Source organism: Uloborus diversus, chromosome 2 (genome assembly GCF_026930045.1).
Source record: "Uloborus diversus isolate 005 chromosome 2, Udiv.v.3.1, whole genome shotgun sequence".
Taxonomy (NCBI): Eukaryota; Metazoa; Arthropoda; class Arachnida; order Araneae; family Uloboridae; genus Uloborus; species Uloborus diversus.
In genome coordinates, this window is record NC_072732.1 from 189,256,070 (window position 1) to 189,275,241 (window position 19,172).

The 19,172-nt window shown below is 33.1% G+C and overlaps 1 protein-coding gene across 2 annotated transcripts in view; it reads left to right on the plus strand.

The window, feature by feature from the left end:
- The first annotated feature begins 5,197 nt into the window (after window positions 1-5,197).
- Window positions 5,198-19,172, plus strand: part of LOC129216216 (elongation of very long chain fatty acids protein 7-like) — a 101,707-nt gene continuing 87,732 nt past the window's right edge. The window contains exon 1 of one of the 2 annotated variants that reach the window (XM_054850411.1): window positions 5,198-5,280. The gene's annotated coding sequence lies outside the window, so the exon portion shown is untranslated. The remainder of the gene's footprint in view (window positions 5,281-19,172) is intronic. The other variant, XM_054850413.1, reaches the window with a different exon arrangement.

Here is a 19,172-nt window from a genome sequence, read left to right on the forward strand (position 1 = left end):
AAAAAAAAAAAACGCAGACGACAGTTAATTGCGATTTATCTTTCATATTTTTACATTCATAAAACTATTTTTATCTGCACAAAAAAAAAAAAAAAAAATAGTGAGCCCCCATTGGAGCGATTGGCGCCAACGCCTATTTACATAAAGGTACACATTTATTCCAAGTTTCATCCAGAACGAAGCATTACTTTTTAAGATATAGCACTCACAAGGAAACGAGAGAAGGTTCGATTGTACCAACCCCTTTTCAGTTATTGACGTGAAAATAGAATCAGCTCTTGTACCCCCTAAGGGCTACTTGTAGATAAATTTTTGTTTGATTTCGTTTATTATTTCTTGAGATACAGCAGTCGAAAGCGACGACAAAAAACGTTCTATAGCTCATTCCCCCTTTAAGCTTTTGACACCAAAATTGAATCAACACCTGTACATCTTAGGGGTAACATATGGACTAAATTTTGTTTGATTCCGCAAGTTACTTTTTAGGGAATATCAGATACGCATAACTTAAGAAATGTCCCATTGCTCCACCCCCTTGGAGGAATTCGCGCCAAAAACCAATGGGCACAAGTTCACACAGGGGCACATATGTGTATCAAATTTCGTTCGATTTCATGCGGTAGTTTTTGCTGTAGAGCGGCCACAAAAGAACCTGGTCACACACACACACACACAGACATTTTCCAAAAATGATCGAAATGGACTGGGCACACCTCAAAACGTTCGAATCCGTCAAAATTCGCAATTCGAAAATTTGCACGAATCCAATACTTTCTTCTCTGTATTAGATACAGAAGAGTAAAAAAGAATCAAAAACTTGGTCCGTTCTTCAGTAAACACTTCATGCAGCCTATGTTCATGAAGGGCGAAATGGAAACAGAAAAATACGGCACCAGTTTTAGTATTTGAATTAACTTTCAAAAACATTGTAGCCGCTTTTTGCTACTATTACAAGACTAGAAAATGGCTTGTCAAGGTATGACAGGTGAAAATTGCTTCTACATTTGAACGAAGCCATTGCTTGTTTGGTGATATCTTGATAGTTGGAATTTTAACCCTAACTCCAATGGATTAACCCTAAACTCCAGTAGGTAGCGTTCATTGCCGAGCCTTTTTTCGTTTCTTAATTCTCCTGAAGTGACACAGTCTTACCAGTAAAACATGTTAAGTTACCGGTTCCAATTCAGCCTTGTCTCAATACGGTTTTTCCCTACATGGTAAATATTACACAAACACATTATCAAATTATCATGCCGTGGCACGAGTTTCATTGTTGATGACGTCAGGAGCGTTACTTACAACCATCGACTATTATCTTTACTAATATTATAAAGAGAGAAGGCGGATTTTTGTGTGTTTATATGTTCGAGGTAATCTCCGGAGCCCCTGCACCTATTTGAAAAAAATTTTTCACTATATGAAAGGTGCTTTCTTACTGAGTAACATAGGCTATAGTTCGAAAAAATCCGATAAATAGTTCTTTTTTAATTTTAATTTAGGCCCAAATTTCACGTAAATTGCCTATTATTGGCTACTAAAAGGGGTAAAAAATTGCTTGCACATATTAATATTTTATATCGTTGAAAAGGGTAGAATTTTTCGCGTTCTAAGCAATTTGTTTCAATGCTCTAACTTCATTACGACGGGAGTAATTTGCGTTTTTAGTTCGAACTTTTTTAGGCTTAGCTGAAATTTTGGCAATACTTTCTTCATTAAATTTATCAATAAAAAGTGAAAGAATTGTCAAACAGTTTTCTTTTTGACACCTTTGGAAAGTGCGACATTTTTTACTCCAGAAATATCTCGACCTATGGTCGCAAAAATAACCTTCTATCTCCAAAGGAAAAAAAGTTACAAGCCGTTAAAAATAAACTTCGAATAAATTTAATCTCCATTAAAATTGCTGATGTTTTGTTTTACATTGCCATGGTTACGTCTTTTAGCTTCGCTTCATTTAAATTTCTTAATGGTCCACAAACTTGGCGCCACGGAATTATTAAGCAGTGGGGAAATATTTTCGCCAATTCTGCATATTTTACGATCTATGTTATGATAATTCCCCCGGATAATGTAGAAATTGTGAGAAGAGTTTAAAAACTAAGAGACTTAGCAATTTTCCCAATTATCGCCAAATTTGTCGACGCCAAAGACCAAGAGCTAATGTATTTCGGCCATGGCCTTGCTGATTGTTACAGAAGCAAACGATTATAGCCCATAATTGACGATAGCACCAAACACTCAGTTGTACGCGCTTTTACATTTAATTGTAAAGAAGAACATTACTATGATTTAGTTTTCAAAACTTAATGATATCCAAACAAAATATCAGTGTGAAAAGCAGCCAAGTTCGATCGAAATGAGGTTGTGGGTAGACGGTGTAACCGACAAGATTCAGATCTCAACGGATAACAAGTTCCATAGCAGTTCCTCATGGAAATCAGATTGCCCCGTGTTCTTCAATTCATTTTGAAAGCAATTTTTTACTTTCTTTCATCCCGGATTTAAACTTGCCAAGTTACTATATAATTAGAGTGGGCTCATGTTTTGGAAATTGTTTTTTGACAACCAAAACTTGCTGCAAGTTTAAAATCCGGAAACAAAGAAAATAAAAAAAAATGTTTTCTGAATGAATTGGAAAACATGGGACAATCCAGCTTCTGAGGAACAGCTATGGAACTTGGTACCCGTTTAGAGCTGAATTATTTTATCGGTGACACCGTCTATCCAGGGCCTCATTTTGATCGAACTTGGCTCCTTTTCACATTTATCTTTTGTTGGGATTTTATTTCACAGCGATCCATAGCGTACGGTAATGTCCACAGTCCTGCTATTTTAATTACAATAGAGAAAATAATGCTTTTTAGGTTAATAACCATGGAAGGATTGAGGGCCATTGCCGCGAGATTTTGGACTTTTTTTATTTATTCACACATAGACAACATGAGAAAGATTTTCAGCGTAAAGAAAGGAAATACACCACTCAGAGCATGCGAGGTTATCGGACCCACTTTTACCGGCATTGGAAGCGAAGTTCTACCACAAAGCCACGAAGGCCCCCAACGCATAATGAATGAGGCATAATGAGTGATATAGTTTACAAAATCATTCCCATAAATTAATGAAAAAAAAATCCTTTCGAGAGAATTTTGACGGACAGGTGTAATCTTTATATCAGTTTTTTTTCTCAAAATTACTTTATGGACTATGTTTGGAGCTCAGACAAAATTATATGTGCACATTTTAACTAATGAAACAGGATCTTTCTTTTTATTTCGGAGTGGAATGAGAAATTTACACTTGCTCTAAGAGTTTTTTTTTTTCTATTTAGTTTTATAGCACGAGCAGAGCCGTGTGGGTACTCCTAGTATACTATATGAGGATAACAAGCTGAATCTAATACGATTAAATTACATTTTCTAACACATTCGCAGCTGTTACTGATATAGTTTAATTAAGGGAAAATGTAACTGAAATAATTTCGGAAAAATATAAGTTCGAATGAATATTCTTCTTGGCGATTTATTTTGGCAGAGATTAATTCAAATACAGTGAAACCTGTGCATAACGATACTGTCTATAACAATAAACTTGTTTATAACGATATTTTCCTTGGTCCAAAGCAAAATATCAGCATGAATAATCAAACTCTCTATAACGATAACCTGCCAATAACAATATTTTTTTTAGGTCCCAACAGTATCGTTGTAGACGGGTTCTACTGTATGTTGTATAAACAGTTTAAATGAAGTCGCTAAATAACAATCATGGATAATTTTGAATAAGAAAAGAAGCGTTTTGAGTAAATAATTGGAGCAACAGCACAGCATACCAAATAAAAACAACAACGAGAAACTGTTTACAAACACCTTCTCATAACCCGACCTTGTATTATTTTATCAGACTTTAATCGTAATTTTATTTTAGCTTCTGGCTAGAGGTTTCGATTGGACTCTTGTGGTCAAGTCCGAATCCATTTTGATCACAAGGTACGCAATGATCGTGAACTTCTTTTCAAACGGTGTGACCCAAATTATAGAAGGATGATGAGCTCTTTATGCCCTTTAGAAGCTAGTGACGGTATCATGTTTAACCCAGTTACGCGTTCCGAAAAAACAGCTCCGTTCCTCGGACATAACTTTACAAAAGGATCACACTCGCCAGTAATTATTCATTAATATTAAATTCACGTGGTGTCTAAAATAGAACACAAACACGTCTTAGGGAATGCAATGTATAATCGAAAATATTTATAAGGAAGTGTGTTGTGCAAGAAAGGTTAAGGATAAGAAAAATATTGGTCTAGAAACTTGTTTGCTTTGACTGCTCATCTATCGCTTGGGATACAAATAAGCATAAAAATATTCCATAAGGACACAACAAGCTAATCAAAAATAAACTATAAATGCTTATATAGAATATGATACGACTGTAGGTTGAGCTTACCGTTTTAAGATTATTCATTGGTAACTTCCTAGTTAACATTGGTAACTAATTAGATCATGCATTGTCCAGTGTTGCGGTAAAAATATTTCAATCGCACTGTTATTTGTAGATAAAGTTTAATATAATCGAATAGCATCAACTGTATTTGAGTTGATATTGATATTTGATCTTTTGCTCTCTTCGCATTCTAATGGAATTTATATTTGTTAAAACAAAGAACCACAATAGGGAAAATAATCTTGCTTATATTTTGACATTATTATCAGGCCGACCAAACCTTTCACACCACCTATAACTATTGACTAACTCTAGACTATGTCCGCATCAGTCACGAATGCTCCGTTGTTTAAGTGGAAAAAAATGCTTCGCAAAAAAAAAGTAAGAAAGAAAAACAGTACCTAATATTAATGCTTCGAGGGAAAAAAATATGTTTTAGGCAAATGAGTCAAGTCTGCTTAAGAATTTATAATAAAATGGTAAAGACGAAAAGGCAGTGGATGAGATCAGTGGAAGGGGAGGCCTTGGGCGTTCGATCCCCAGAACCCTTGTGGATTCTGGTGGATGAGAGAGCTTCACTGTTTCCAAATTTCATATAAAAAAAATAAATGCGCAGTTTTAAAGGTTTGTGACATAACGCAAAAACCCGATCATGCTATATTCTTTCCGTCTGCTGATGTAATGGTAATTTTTTCATTTTCCCCGCTTCTTCCGCAAATAATTGTTGCCAATTTTATGACCTTGATCTCTATCAGCTGAACTTTCCTTTTAACATTTTGAGGCTAAAAATTGCTGCAGCAAGCGTCTAATTAGAAAGCTTCCGGCAAATCTGCTGAAACCGTAAGTGTAACACCAGGTAATTTGTATAATATTACTTTAACTCTTTGAATACAACTCATATTCTTCCGCAGAAATTAGGATTCTAAAAAAAAAGTGCATGATAAAACAGCGATATAAATTGCACATTCAATTAAATTTTTTTAAAGAGCAGAGTTTATTTAAACTATGCACCTTTTGAGGACAATAATTTCTCTCGCTTTTTTAAGCATTATTTTTTGTTTTGTTTTCTGGTTAATATTAAAGTTGAAGCGAAAATAGAGTGGGGGAAAAAAGCAATTTATGAATTGTTTGTAAACAAAAAATGTAATTAGTCTTATTAAACAAGAAGTTCCGTCTCGAACTAAACGAGCATACTTTCTCGTATACCCATACTACCTGATCAATAATCTCAAAAATAGCTTAAATCGCAAACTGTTTCAAACATAGGCGCTAATGTTAAGGTATTTGAACCGTTCAAAATTGAACAGAAAGTTGTTCAAGTCAAAAAATATTTTATAGACAAGTTTTTCATCAAAAGCTTTTTGCAAGTTTGAAGCAAATTCGCCACACAGTTCGGGATTGCCTTGAATTTCCACGTAGGCGCTAATGTTAAGTTTTTTTTTGATCTGTTCAAAAGTGAACGAACAAATAGTTCAAATCAAAAAGTGAGACATAGGAATGAGGTGTCCTTGCCGAGATCTTTCGAACAAAACAAAAATTTGTTCGAATCGGACTATTCACTCAAATGTTATTAGGGGAGGGGGACAAACAGACAGACCGACATACATTTCCCCCCTTCTCAATATCCTACTTTCCAATTTTTAATTTTTCAATATTTATTTATTTATTTATTTATTTATTTATTTTGACTTTTTTTGTAATATTTTTCAGATGCATTAAGCCTTCTTTCCTGCTTTTTTTCTTCTTTCTCTGATTTTACTGGGAAAGCAGGCTAAAAACAAATTTGATTAAAAGTTGACAAAAATAGTTCAAATCAAAAAATGAAATATAGGAATGAGGTGTCCTCGCCGAGATCTTTCGAACAAAAAAAAATTTGTTCGAATAGGACTATTCACTCAACAGTTATTTGGGGGGGGGGGACAAACAGACCGACAGACATTTTTTCCCATCTCAATACCCTACTTTCCAATTTTTAATTTTTCGATATTTATTTATTTATTTTTTTATTTTTGCCTTTTTTTTTTTTTAATAATATTTTCAAGATATTCTTTCATGCTTTTTTCGTCTTTCTCTGACTTTTACTGAGAAAGCAGGTTAAAAAATTATAAGACTTGCTTGATTTTAAGGGATCATGTTTTATATTGTTCGTTAATTGCGATTAAGAGCAAAGAAATCCTTTAATTTTAACATTAACAGATGATTTAGCATGAAGCATACACATGATTACACATGAAGCGTATTTAAAAACTGGCGCATATTAAGATTCTTGAGCCAATAAAATCAATTAAGTCAACAAAGAACCCCCCCCCCCAAAAAAAAAAAAAAAGAAAAAGAAAATGTAGTTTAAAAAGTTTATGTAATCAAAATTTTAATGATTCTCATTTAACAAATTTCAACGTGTACTTAAATATGGGGAATAAAAATGTATTGTATTGTTATTTAAAGTGTTAATGGCTAGTAATGATTTTAATAGCAAAGAAATCCTTTCATCTTAACATTAACAGATGATTTAACTCGAATACGAAAGAAAAAATAAACAGACCATGTCGTTCAATTTTGTCAATAATTAACTCTCAATGTACTGTCCCGTAATGCATTTTAAAGCATGTTCTAAAGTTCAATTTACTACACTTCTCAAAGCCTTGGTCTCTTGTAAATAATGAGGATTGAAAAAAAAAGTAACTAAAAATAATATTTAGCGCTGAAGAATTTTTAAAGCGAGTGGATTAAAGAACACGTTTTAAAATAAAATGTATTTCAAGTTTTCCAAATGAAGAATTGCTGTTTCTTTATTCCAACAACAGCTTTGTAGCCTCAATTAATCACGGAAAAGAGAAACATTTGACCCAGGATCAAATATTCTTTCCGTGTCGAAGGAAAAAAAAATAGTAAGGTGAAGGTCCTATTTTTCTTGTTTGTTCTGAACTAGCAAAGTGCCGAACAGCAAACTATCCACTTGTTAACGTCCTAACACTAGAACGAACCAGAACGAAATTACGCAACAATATAACTGTCAAAGATAGATTTACCACTGAAATACTAACTTGAAAAATCGTTTCAAGTTTAAAATTGCAACGACACTAGTTTCATATTCTGTTTACATTTACTGCACAAAAAGATCAACCACTCAAACTGCATACTATGCTGCCGTGTTAAGCAGAGACGTCGTATCTGCACTTTTTAACAGAATTGAGTTATTGTCATCATTTTTTACTTCCTTTTACAAAAAAGGAAGTATTGTATTCGCGAAAAAATTTTCACTCAAAAATCGCCCTTAATTTCCATTTTGCTCACCCCCAAATGAATGTTGAGTTTTTTTTTCGATTCGACCACATGCGGAAAAGTGCCTAAGAATGTATAGACACGCGAAATATCCATTTTGACCATCACCGAGGTAATTACAACGACTTTTCTCGTGACGTCTGTATGTATGTGCGTATGTGTGTATGTGCGTATGTGCGTATGTGCGTATGTATCTCGCATAACTCAAAAATGGTATGTCCTAGAAAGTTGAAATTTGGTACATAGACTCGTAGTGGGGTCTAGTTGTGCACCTCCCCTTTTGGTTGCTTTCGGATGTTCCTAAGGGGGTCTTTTGCACCTTTTTGGGGGGAAATCATTGTTAATTTCGATGTAAACTCAAGTGGCGTTATAATTTGTCGGACACTTGGCGATATATCGCCAGTCTTTTGGTCGCCAAGTTTTGTCGCCAACTTGGCGACAAATTTGGCGGAGTTTTTTTTTTTTTTTTTTGGTTTCAATTTGGCCATTGTTGGTGATATTTAGAGAATAAATATTGAATCACATTAAAATAGCGAATAATGGGGAAATGACATTAAATTGGAGTAAAAGGAAGTCATGTGATGCACACATCAGCTCGTTTTTTTTTTTTTTTTTGTAACGTATTTTACCAAATACAATGTTCTGTAATCATTTATGAATTGGAAATTTAAAAAAAAAAAATCTGAACTGGATCAAATACATGGAAGCGTAAAACTTTAAAAATAAATTTCTCAGTTAGAGCTCAACTACAGATACCACTTTGGTGCGTAGCACGGCAGAATATGAATGGTAATACGGTAAGCAAGCTTGTATAATAATGCTAACGTACAACAGATGACAAAAATGCTAAAAGTGAAAAACAAAAATTTGCAAATACTGCCCTTACCTGCCTAGCACTGTATTGTTCTGTACTAAGTATTTTAATTTGTAGTAATAATGAAAATTTACTGTGTTTGAAAATACGACAAGTGAATATTGTTTTATTCTTGCGCACATGTGACGTTCTTATAAACAACTAATTCAAGCAATAACATAAAAGTAATAATTTTCTCTGTGCGGTTGAGCAATTATTGAATCAAATCCGGATAAAAAATAGTTTATTTTTCTTTAAGATACTATTTCTTTTCTTACTTTTAAGAGTTACATAATTATGAAATTAAAAGGTTTATATTGTGCGTTTTAAGATCATTAATACTAACAATGCAGGTGAAAATGACAGCGATCCTGGTACGCTGTGGTAAGTAGTAATTAATTTCAAAAAGGTGAAATAGTTTCATTTCTATTTAAGTTTATGAAATCGTTCTCATTTTGGAGGTAAGAGGTCTGGAATGCCGGAAAGCCTGCTAATTAGCGTATTTTCTAGCTGCATAAAATTGTTTGGAGCAAACGAAACTAAAAAACGCTTTAAAAATAAAGTACTGAAATTAAAACTTTTAAAAAATCGAAATAAAATATCTCTGAGTTACGAACAGGAAAAAGCTTACAAAACTCTCCTTTATATCAGTTTTTTTTTTTTTTTTTGAGTATGTACACGAAGACTCCCTACTTTCTAAGTTAGTTCCTACATTTGGATACTTTGATACTGATTACTGATACTGATGATTTTATTATTTTGTTTGAACATTTTTAGACTTGAGGGTGCTCTGCTATGAACCAATGACATTTCCTTACCAAAAAAATTAAGCTTAAAGATAATAATAACGTATTAAAGTATTAAATTGACCAATTTCTACGTTTGCACTATTTATGCCAGGATTATTTCCTCAAGATTCAGCACAACTTGGGTCTTCATCAACTTTACTGTTGCTTACACTATAATATTAATTTTTAAATTTTTCTAAAAGTTTTTATTTTTTGTAGGTTTTCTAAAAGTGCACCAACGTACCACGCGCCCTTAGTTTGAAGAAATGCTGCTTTTTTTTTCTTTCTCACGAAAAATCAAGAAACTTCAAACAATTATGAACTAAAAGAGCATAACTTTAGGGGCTGTGTTTAACATAATACATCATTCTTCATTAAAACCATTTAAAAAGATAAAGTTGTAGACTTGAGAAAATCACTCAGCACTAGAATAAATAGCAATACAATTTGCTTCCGAAATGTGTTCAATATAATTGTACCATGTGATTTTGTTACAGGATTTGTAGGACTATGGGAACTATTTGTTGGTCATAAATTAAAGTAAAAAATATTAACAGTTTTAAAATTATTGAGACCAGAGCCTAATGTGCACCACGGTCCAACGAGCCCCATATTTCCCATCTGTTAAAGTGAAAGTTCCCAAAGCCCAATGAACATAGCGTGAGAAAAGGGGAACGTAATTTCGAACAACAAGAGCATAATGTTCGAATTCAGTCTTACTAGGTTAATGATTGAATTAATTTTAAATCGTAATACCATTCTAATGAGGAGATGTATAAATATCACATTCAGGGCCGCATGCAACGGAGGTGGTTTCTAGGGTTCAAAACCCCTCCAAAATTTTTAATCCAAAGAAATGCTTTCATTATTTTTTTATTTTATTATTTTATATATTTTTAGTGACAAAAATAATATTGTTATTATTATTATTATTTCAATTTTATATGTGAAATGAATTGAGTATGACTAAAAAATTGTACAAGCTCATTGTGTGTTTATGGTAGTTTATGGAAGTTATTAAGAAATTCTTTTATTATGTAACAATATGGCGTTTTGTAAGAACATCCCCTCCCTCTAATTTAGATAATCTATTGCAGCAAAAATCAATAGAATACACGTGAAACTAAATTTGATGGACCATATAAATGTTTCAAAGAATGTGTTGATGAAACCTCCTCCGAAACAAAAGTCTGGTTACAGTCCTGACATCTCTGAAATAGAACGTCCGGTATTTTTTCGCATTTTGAGTTCTAATTTAAGTATGAGTCTCACCTAGATCTGCAATCCGAAGTGCAGTAGTATCTAATATCAAGCTAAATGCCTCTTAGTTTTATGTTTTTAATTTACGTTTTCCAACGGTTTTCCTCAATCAGCACCGAAAAACGTTTTGTTGTTCATCAGTGTCCCTTTGACAGCGACACCTATCGCAAGAATAATGTCTTTTATTGCCGTGTGATTTTCCTAATAGGTTAAGCTTTCATTAAAGTGATTTTGTTTTTGTTTTGCTACAAAATAGAATACAGCTTCCTGAGAGCCTGAGTTTTTGAAAACAAAAATATTCGAAATGGAATGCGATAATGAACATTCAAATACAATATTAATACTTGAAAAAAGGAATTGAATTGAAACAGGTCGCTCATGTTTTGAAAATAATTGCATCCTTTCATCCGCTACCTTCCTGTTAATACCAAGAATTATTAGAAGCAAAAAAAAAAAAAAGCAACCGGAGGGGGGAGGGAGGTGATTAGCGGGAATAATTTTTTTCTTTAAAATATTTTAAATTACATTTACTATTTTTATTCATTTATTTATTTATTTATTTCAGAATTTGATTAGCTTATAAAATGATGCTTTTTGAGTTTGATATGACATTTTATTTTTAAGAATCGCGATCAGCAGCACGCTAGAGAGGTAATGAAACTTCAAAAATATAGAACCAGGTTTCTCAAATGGAACTTCTATTTTATATAGAAAAAGTGGCAGAAATAGAGTTCCAAATCTTTACTAATAATAAAGCTGAAAGTCTCTTTGTCCGGCTGATGTCTGTAGGATGTCTGGATCTCTGTGACGCGCATAGCGCCTAGAACGTTCGGCCGATTTTCATGAAATTTGGCACAAAGTTAGTTTGTAGCAAGGGGGTGTGCACCTCGAAGCGATTTTTATAAAATTCGATGTGGTTCTTTTTCTATTACAATTTTAAGAACAAAAATATTATAAGATGGAAGAGTAATTTATGAAATTATCATAACGTGGAACCCGTAACATGGGCACGAGCCAATTGCCGAGATACGAAATTATCATAACGTGGAACCGTAACATGGGTACAAGCCAATTGGCGAGAAAATTCAGTCACCATACATTTGTAAATATACAGGCGAACCAAAAGACCTTTTAACTTTTCTATTACGGGAAAAGCCGTGCGGGTGCCACTAGTAGGTGAATGAAATAAAATACTAGTTTTTAAAACGATGGAAATGACATTTAGAAGCAAATGTTAGATTATGTTGCCGAGTGCAGGAAAATGACAGTAACCGCAAATTTTGTATTTTTTATATTTTTGCGTTTTTGTCATTTTGCTTGTACGTTAACTTTATTTACGGTTTTTTCTAGGAAAAAACCGTCTGTATCAAACTAAATGCCTCTTAGTTTTATGTTTTTTTTAAGCAATCACGACTGCTTATTGTTCTCAATTGACTGTTTTGAATTCCTATCATTTTATTTTCTTACCAGCACAATCTGGCAGCACCACCACCACGTCGACCGGCCTCACGATGCTGCTCCTCTTACAAAAACCGTCTCCAGGTTCCGTCCTTATCCTACACACACACGCATACACACACACGATTACACACACATACACACACTAATTCCTGCGCACAGACACAAACACACACACTTTTACACACATACACTTACACACACTCATGCCTGCACACAGACACAAACACATATGCCTACATACCACACACACACACACCACCGCCTACACACACACACGCGCGTACACACACAGCACTGCATCCACAACACGCACACACATGCATACATACACACACACGCACCCACACACATGTGTCTACACAAACACACATGCGCATTTATACACACATGCTCGTGATTGCGAAAAGCATAATTTGAATTCAAGATGCCAAAAATTCAAATTAATACTTTTTTTTTTTAAAGTTTCCCAACGGTTTTCAGACTTGATTGAATGCAAAAAGCGTTTCATCAAATATATCTTTTAAAAAAACATTTTTGCAGATACTGCTACTTACCTGCCCACGGTAGTATGAACATGGACAAAAAAAAAAAAAAAACACTTTTAAAAATGTTACATTTTTTAAAATTAGCCTTAATGTTTTCGATACTTACTCATATTTTGGTTTTACATAAGTTGTTACATGAAACAACAAGCACAATTAAAACTTTAAAAAAAATGTATTCCTGCGAGGTGAATATATAGATGAAATTATTGTCGTGTATTTTGGATTTTGTAATTCTTGACGTTTGCCATTTTCAGTTGTGTGTTGCCATTTTTGCACAATCAAAGGTGAATAATTATCTGTACATAAATACATTAACACCGAAAAATGTACCTCCATTTTTTCAGCATTCATTTTAAGAGGAGAGAAATGAACCAGTCATTGCCAGTCATTTACCCTATAGCTCAAAATAATTTGTTTGAGTCAAATTATACCATTACATTCAGCATAAAAACACAATAATTCAGCAGGAAAATTCTTCTGTGTAATATACATTTTGGCCTGAATGTTGTGAAAAGTACTTGCTGTTTCGATTTTAAAATTTTAGTCCGTAACTAGTGGAATTATCCATTTCGAATTACTAAGAAAATGAAATCCCAAAAAGATTAAAATGTATTCACAAACATTTGCCATAAGAAGCTTTTTTCTGCAATTTCTTTGTCTAAATTAATTTTAAGAATGGTATGTCTACTCACATTGCAATATGAATAACATAATTTTTTTTTAAAAATACTAAGCACTTTTCATAATGCACTCAAAAGGAGAAAATAACTTTTCTGGGTCAGAAAGGACAATTTAAGAATTCCTTAGAATTAGTTTTCGAAAAGTTCAAGAAAGTGACACCACAAAGTGCAGCTTAAGTCATGAAGGAATTTCTCTCTCTTTTCATTATCTAGCTTTAATCATAACTTTGAGTGTTGAAACATGCATATTTTTCTTATTGGAAAAGTTTAGTTTGAAATGACTTGAACCACACTTTCTTTTGTTTGTGGTGTCATTTTCTTGGAATTTTGGAAAACTACAGAAATTCTTCAGTTGTCCTTTCTGACCCAGAAAAATTATTTTGTCCTTTTGAGTGCATTATGAAAAGTGCTTAGTATTTTTTTTTAATTCTGTTATTTTATCCTTTTTAGTGTAAATGTATTTCAGAAATAGAATAATTTTACCCTCACGAAACTTCTCTTTATTTTTTTTCATATAAATGCTCCGTACTAAAAGGGAAAAACCTATTACATGTGCCGAAATCTTTAAGTAAGTTGACACTAAAATTTAATCCTTGTTCCTCTCTAGGATTTATGCTTGCTAATTTTATCCTTGTTTCCGAGAAGCCTTGATTCAAAATTTTCATTGTGATTGCTTTTAACATTACTATTTCAAGGCAAAAAAATTTGTTACAATGGGTTTTATATTTAAACATTTACTAGGGAAATTACATGAAATTTGCTGTTTTCCATCCTAGCCTAAGTAATAATTTTATTTCAAAATTTTAATTTTTCAGCGCTAAGTTATACTTTAAAATTAAGCAAATCATTTAGTGAAATTCCGAAGTCTCTAAGTGGTCTAGTTGCAGAGATATAACCATAACCAGGCCTCAGATTTCTCCGTGACAATCAGGCCAAGTATAATAAAAGTGCTTAAAAAGTACTAAGATTAGTATCCTATTCTCCAGGCCCGGATTCATAAATTGTGGGCCCCAGTGCAACAAAATCTGTAGGGTCCCTCCCAAGAGGCCAACATTGTATATTTGCAACGTTTATTAATTCTAGTGCTATTATTTTTCTTTGTTTTTCAATTTCTTCGTCTGTTGAGCCTTCTAAGAACGTGGTGAAACAGTGCGGGGTCTTAGGGTACGCAGATCAGGGCCTGCTATTTTCCAAATCAAGACAAAAATATGAAACAATAGCGACATATTATTTTAAAAACAACGAAGAAGAGTTACGCGTCACCACTAACAAGCTGCGATACTGATATCTCATTAATGTCATTAGTGTTCAGGAAAAAATACTTAACCTCGAAATGCATCTTATACACACCTTTCACAGCTCCGCCTAAGATTCATAGAAATGAGTTTAAAAGCTGTCATGTAAACTCACTCAGCAAATAACACAGATGTCAGGTTTTGACCTTCATTTAATCAATCTTATTAAATCACGTCTTCTGCTACTTTCTTAGCACATAGAGCTTGTAAATGTTAAGATATTAAAATCTGCATGGAATCACTGTAAAATCACTTTTCGCGAGTCGTAATTTTTGCGAAAATAAGGATATCAGTAAGTTCACGAGCTGAAAATATAAGAACAGAACCTAAACCTGATTATATATATGAAGGTTAAATTTTTCGCGAGGCTTAAATTTTCGCGATTCTGACCGGCACGCGAAAGCCACAAAAATTAAAGCCTCGTGAAAATACAGTATTTTATTTGTGTTATTGACTGTAATCTGTTTCACCTTAAGTTGGCACTAAGTACAATACCTTCATTTAAATTTCACATTATACTCAGTGCCAACGCCAACAAAAGTGAACTAGATCATAAGTAAACACAAAATAGTAAGGTAAAAACTTATCGGTTCATAAAAAAAAGTGTCTCTTTGAAATTCAATTTTGTTAATAATTCCAATTTCAAGCAAAATTTCATCAGAAATTTCCGAATTTGGTGGATAGAATCAATCGAAAACTCGTATTTTTATGCGTAAGATGATATTTGTTCGAACTTTCTAAGCCAAGAACAGCTAAAATGTACGTTTAAAGAATAGGAAAACCGAGGTTCAGTGGTAATTTTTAACGCTTATTGGTGGCTATTTTGGGACTTTTTTTTGCATTTTTGAAAGTTTTTTTTTTTTTCTTCTTTACGAAGAAGACAGATTGATTTTTACCTCATATGGTTTTTCGAAAGAAATATATATATATATATATATATATATATATATATACATATATGTGTTCTTTTTTTTTGATACTTTTGGGGGAATTTAGATCACTGGTTCCGAATTCATTGAATGTTTTCGATTTTTAGCCATTTTGGATCGCAATTTTTTTTTTCATCGTTAGAGTCATGAAATTCAACAAAAATTCGTGAGGGTCATGAAGGTGTGCAGTGCATTTACACCTCAGTGTTTTATTGTTATTATTATTATTCGTCTTTAAACTCGAACTAAATGTTGTGACCTGATCTTCGATTCTGCTATTTGGTTGTGTTTTAGACGACTTTGGAAGATACATTTGGAATGAGAAATCTGAAAAAAAAAAAAAAAAAAAAAAGAAAGAACTTGTTACTCACTTCGTGAATATTCGTCTAATTTCTAGTCAATACTGGCAACTTTAAATTTGTGAATACAATTAGTGTGCTCTTGTAAGCACAGACTCATCTCTTCAAAAACACATAACGCTTCAGCGGAAATTAAACAAGCAAGCCTGTAAAATTAAGCTAACGTACAAAGGATGACAAAAATGTGAAATGAAAAATTTAATTACTGTCCTTTACCTGTCCACGGCAGATTAGTTATTTCGAAACATGAACACTGCCTTAAAAAGAATGGCACATAAGAAAAAAAAGTCATACGCAAAAACAATTGGAGTCTGGAAAATAAATCTTCTCATGTCATTTGTTTCAAGCATAAGTAATTTGTTTCTAGAATATTCTCTCATCTTATTTGTTTCAAGAGAAAGATACCATTTTATATGACGAAATTAATGAGCTCTGTTTGCGAGACAATGTATAGATCGCCAATACGATATCTTAAACGTGTATAGTTATCTTAATTACTAGTTAATATTATATTGAACATGTCTTGCTTCGATGTTAGATTTTGCAGCAACTGCATTAGAGTCGACAGTAAAACACTGCGACAGAACGCTTTGATATACCACAGGTGCCATCTTGTCCTCCAGTATTTACAGGTTCGGAAAAGCGCCATTTACTTTAATTTGCGAAATCTCTAGAGTCTCGTAGTTCGAGCATTTTTTAAATTTAATTTACGATACCCATTTCTGCATTCCATACCAACCCCTTTATGCTCCAAGAAATACACTATATGTTTCAGAAGTACATTCAGACTATAAAACTATTAGTTTCTGTTAATACATGTTTATTTAAATGCAGTTCAGGGGGTGTCCATAAACTATGTCATGCTTTGCGGTGCGAGGGGGGAGGTAGTCGTAAAATAGTGAGAGTTTGTGACAAGGGGAGAGAGGAGGTAAAAAGAATGATATCGCATATTTTTTTTTTTTTTTTAAATATAGGAAGATGATAATGAAAAATAGCGAGACATGAAACAACGGGGGGGGGGGGGGGGGAGTAAGGTGAAGCAATAAACTTTGTAACAGGGGGGGAGGGGGTCAAAAAAGAAGAAAAAAGTGTGATATATTTTTGGGCAACCCCTTATAAAAAATATTCTACATGCAGTAGTGCGTGACGTGATTTAAGTACAGAGTGGCTGGATATTTAGTTCCAGGCCAATTTTTGCTCTGCTGTACCAAATTACTGTCTTTCACAAGTTTCACAAAACCTCGGTTATGTTATAACGTGGATACAAAGTATGTCCTTTTTTTTTTCAACGTGTACATGTTTTTGGAAATGGGGCTTACACGAGCGAGTCCGATACTTTGGCTTAATGCAAAAAATAAAGAAACAAAATATTGCGTTGCAAAAACATATGATAGGAGTGAAACTTATCTTTTCAATTTTTTTTTTTTTTTACATTCTGAACTGTCATTTCACCTGCAAGTTTTCTCACACGCTCTTGTTCTTTCTGCACATGACTGAGGCATATTCACAACAAAATTGCAAATTTTAATGAATAAAATATATTATTAACAACGAGAAAACAAAAAATCCACGACACCCCTTTTTTTAACTGTTGCCAAAAACAATGAAAAATAATAGTAATTAAAAGTTACTTTTTAATTAAAAGTTAACAATTAATTTCAAGGCTGAACTTGAGTTATGTGGATTATGCTTCTAAACTGATTTTAATCTAAGAAAGCTTCGAAAACCTGCATTATTTGAAAAGTTCAAACGGCCAAAAATCCAACTGTATACACACTTTTCAAAATTTTTTGTTACTTTTATTTTTCATTGTTTATGGCAACAAAAACTGCATCATTTCCGTCCCCCCGAAATTGCGTTTCAGATTTTCAAAGACCATGCATAAAACGATACGCTTCAAAAACAAAAAAGGTGGCTTCAAATGATCTATTAAAAATATTTTAAGGGAGAATATATCTTAAGTCGCCCTCTTTGTTATCAAATATTTTTTTTTTACTTTTAACCTCTCTACTTCTTCAGATGAATGTTAGCGGTTAAAATAATGCTCCATTCCTCACTGAATCTAAATAATGGCTATTAAATTATGGATAACTGGAAAATATAGGAGGAACTATCTCTGGAAAATGCAGTGTTATTAATTATAGAATCATGTCTTATGAAATGCAGCACTTTTAATTTATTAAAACATTTTTTAATTTTGAGAATAAAGATAAAGAAATATAGTTTAAAAGGCATCAAAATTTAGTGTGAAATGAGTGAAGCAACTCTGTCTTGTATAGTACTGTTTCACCACGGATTGTATGTAATTCGGCAATCTGCCAAGTAAAGACGATTCCATCTGAATGAATCTAGCAGGAAAGAAGGGAAAATAACGATGGGATTTTGATGCACTCATTTTATAATGTCACTAGTGCCTTATTCATTTATTTCATTCTCAAAAATAAAATAAGAGAAACAAAAATAGTTACCATGGGAACAACAAAAAGAAAATAAAATGTTTTCATTTCGTTCAGGAACGTAAAAGTAAAATGGTAAGCTAAAAACTTTGTAATAAACAAATAAATCAATTAATTTTTGTCGTGAGAATATACATCGAATATACTTTAGATTTAAAAAATGTTGCTGTGAGCAAATTTTCATTTTTACAAAACTAAGGCTAAATAATAAAGAGGCAAAAGTGCACATTTGAAACAAACCAACTAACATCCCTATTAAGTAATAGATACGTCCATTTCCGCCTAGAAACCGGATATTAGCCTTTCCATGTAAACGATGGTCAGACTAAGGCCCCTATATATACGAGCCGACGCATCAGCTTAAGATCAGCCTTTTTGGATCGGAGCGCGTGTTTGAGTGGTTGTCTTTTCTGGCGAGTTATCGCGTTGGTGATGATTCACTGTAAGCAATTATTAGCGGTACGTGAATTGTTTATAAAATAAAATATTATTTTCTGCAAATTTGGCGAAATCCGAAACTTTGCTGCGGTAACCCAAGCAGTGCAACAATGAAAAATCCGATCCAAAATGGCTAAACTTAAGCTGATGCGTCGGTTTATCTATATAGCGGCTCTAGGTCAGACAGTATCTAGGCATCTTTTTCCCTTTTCCTGGAGTCAGAAAAAATATGATTTAATTAAAAAGAAAAAAAAAACACGTATATTTGTCATCAACTTTCTTTTTAGCTGCATGTTGCTGTCATCATCCCAATTCACTTTAAACAAGTATTGAAATTATATCAGAATGCTTTCAGCACAGCCATTAACAGTTCCAAACTGAAGTTT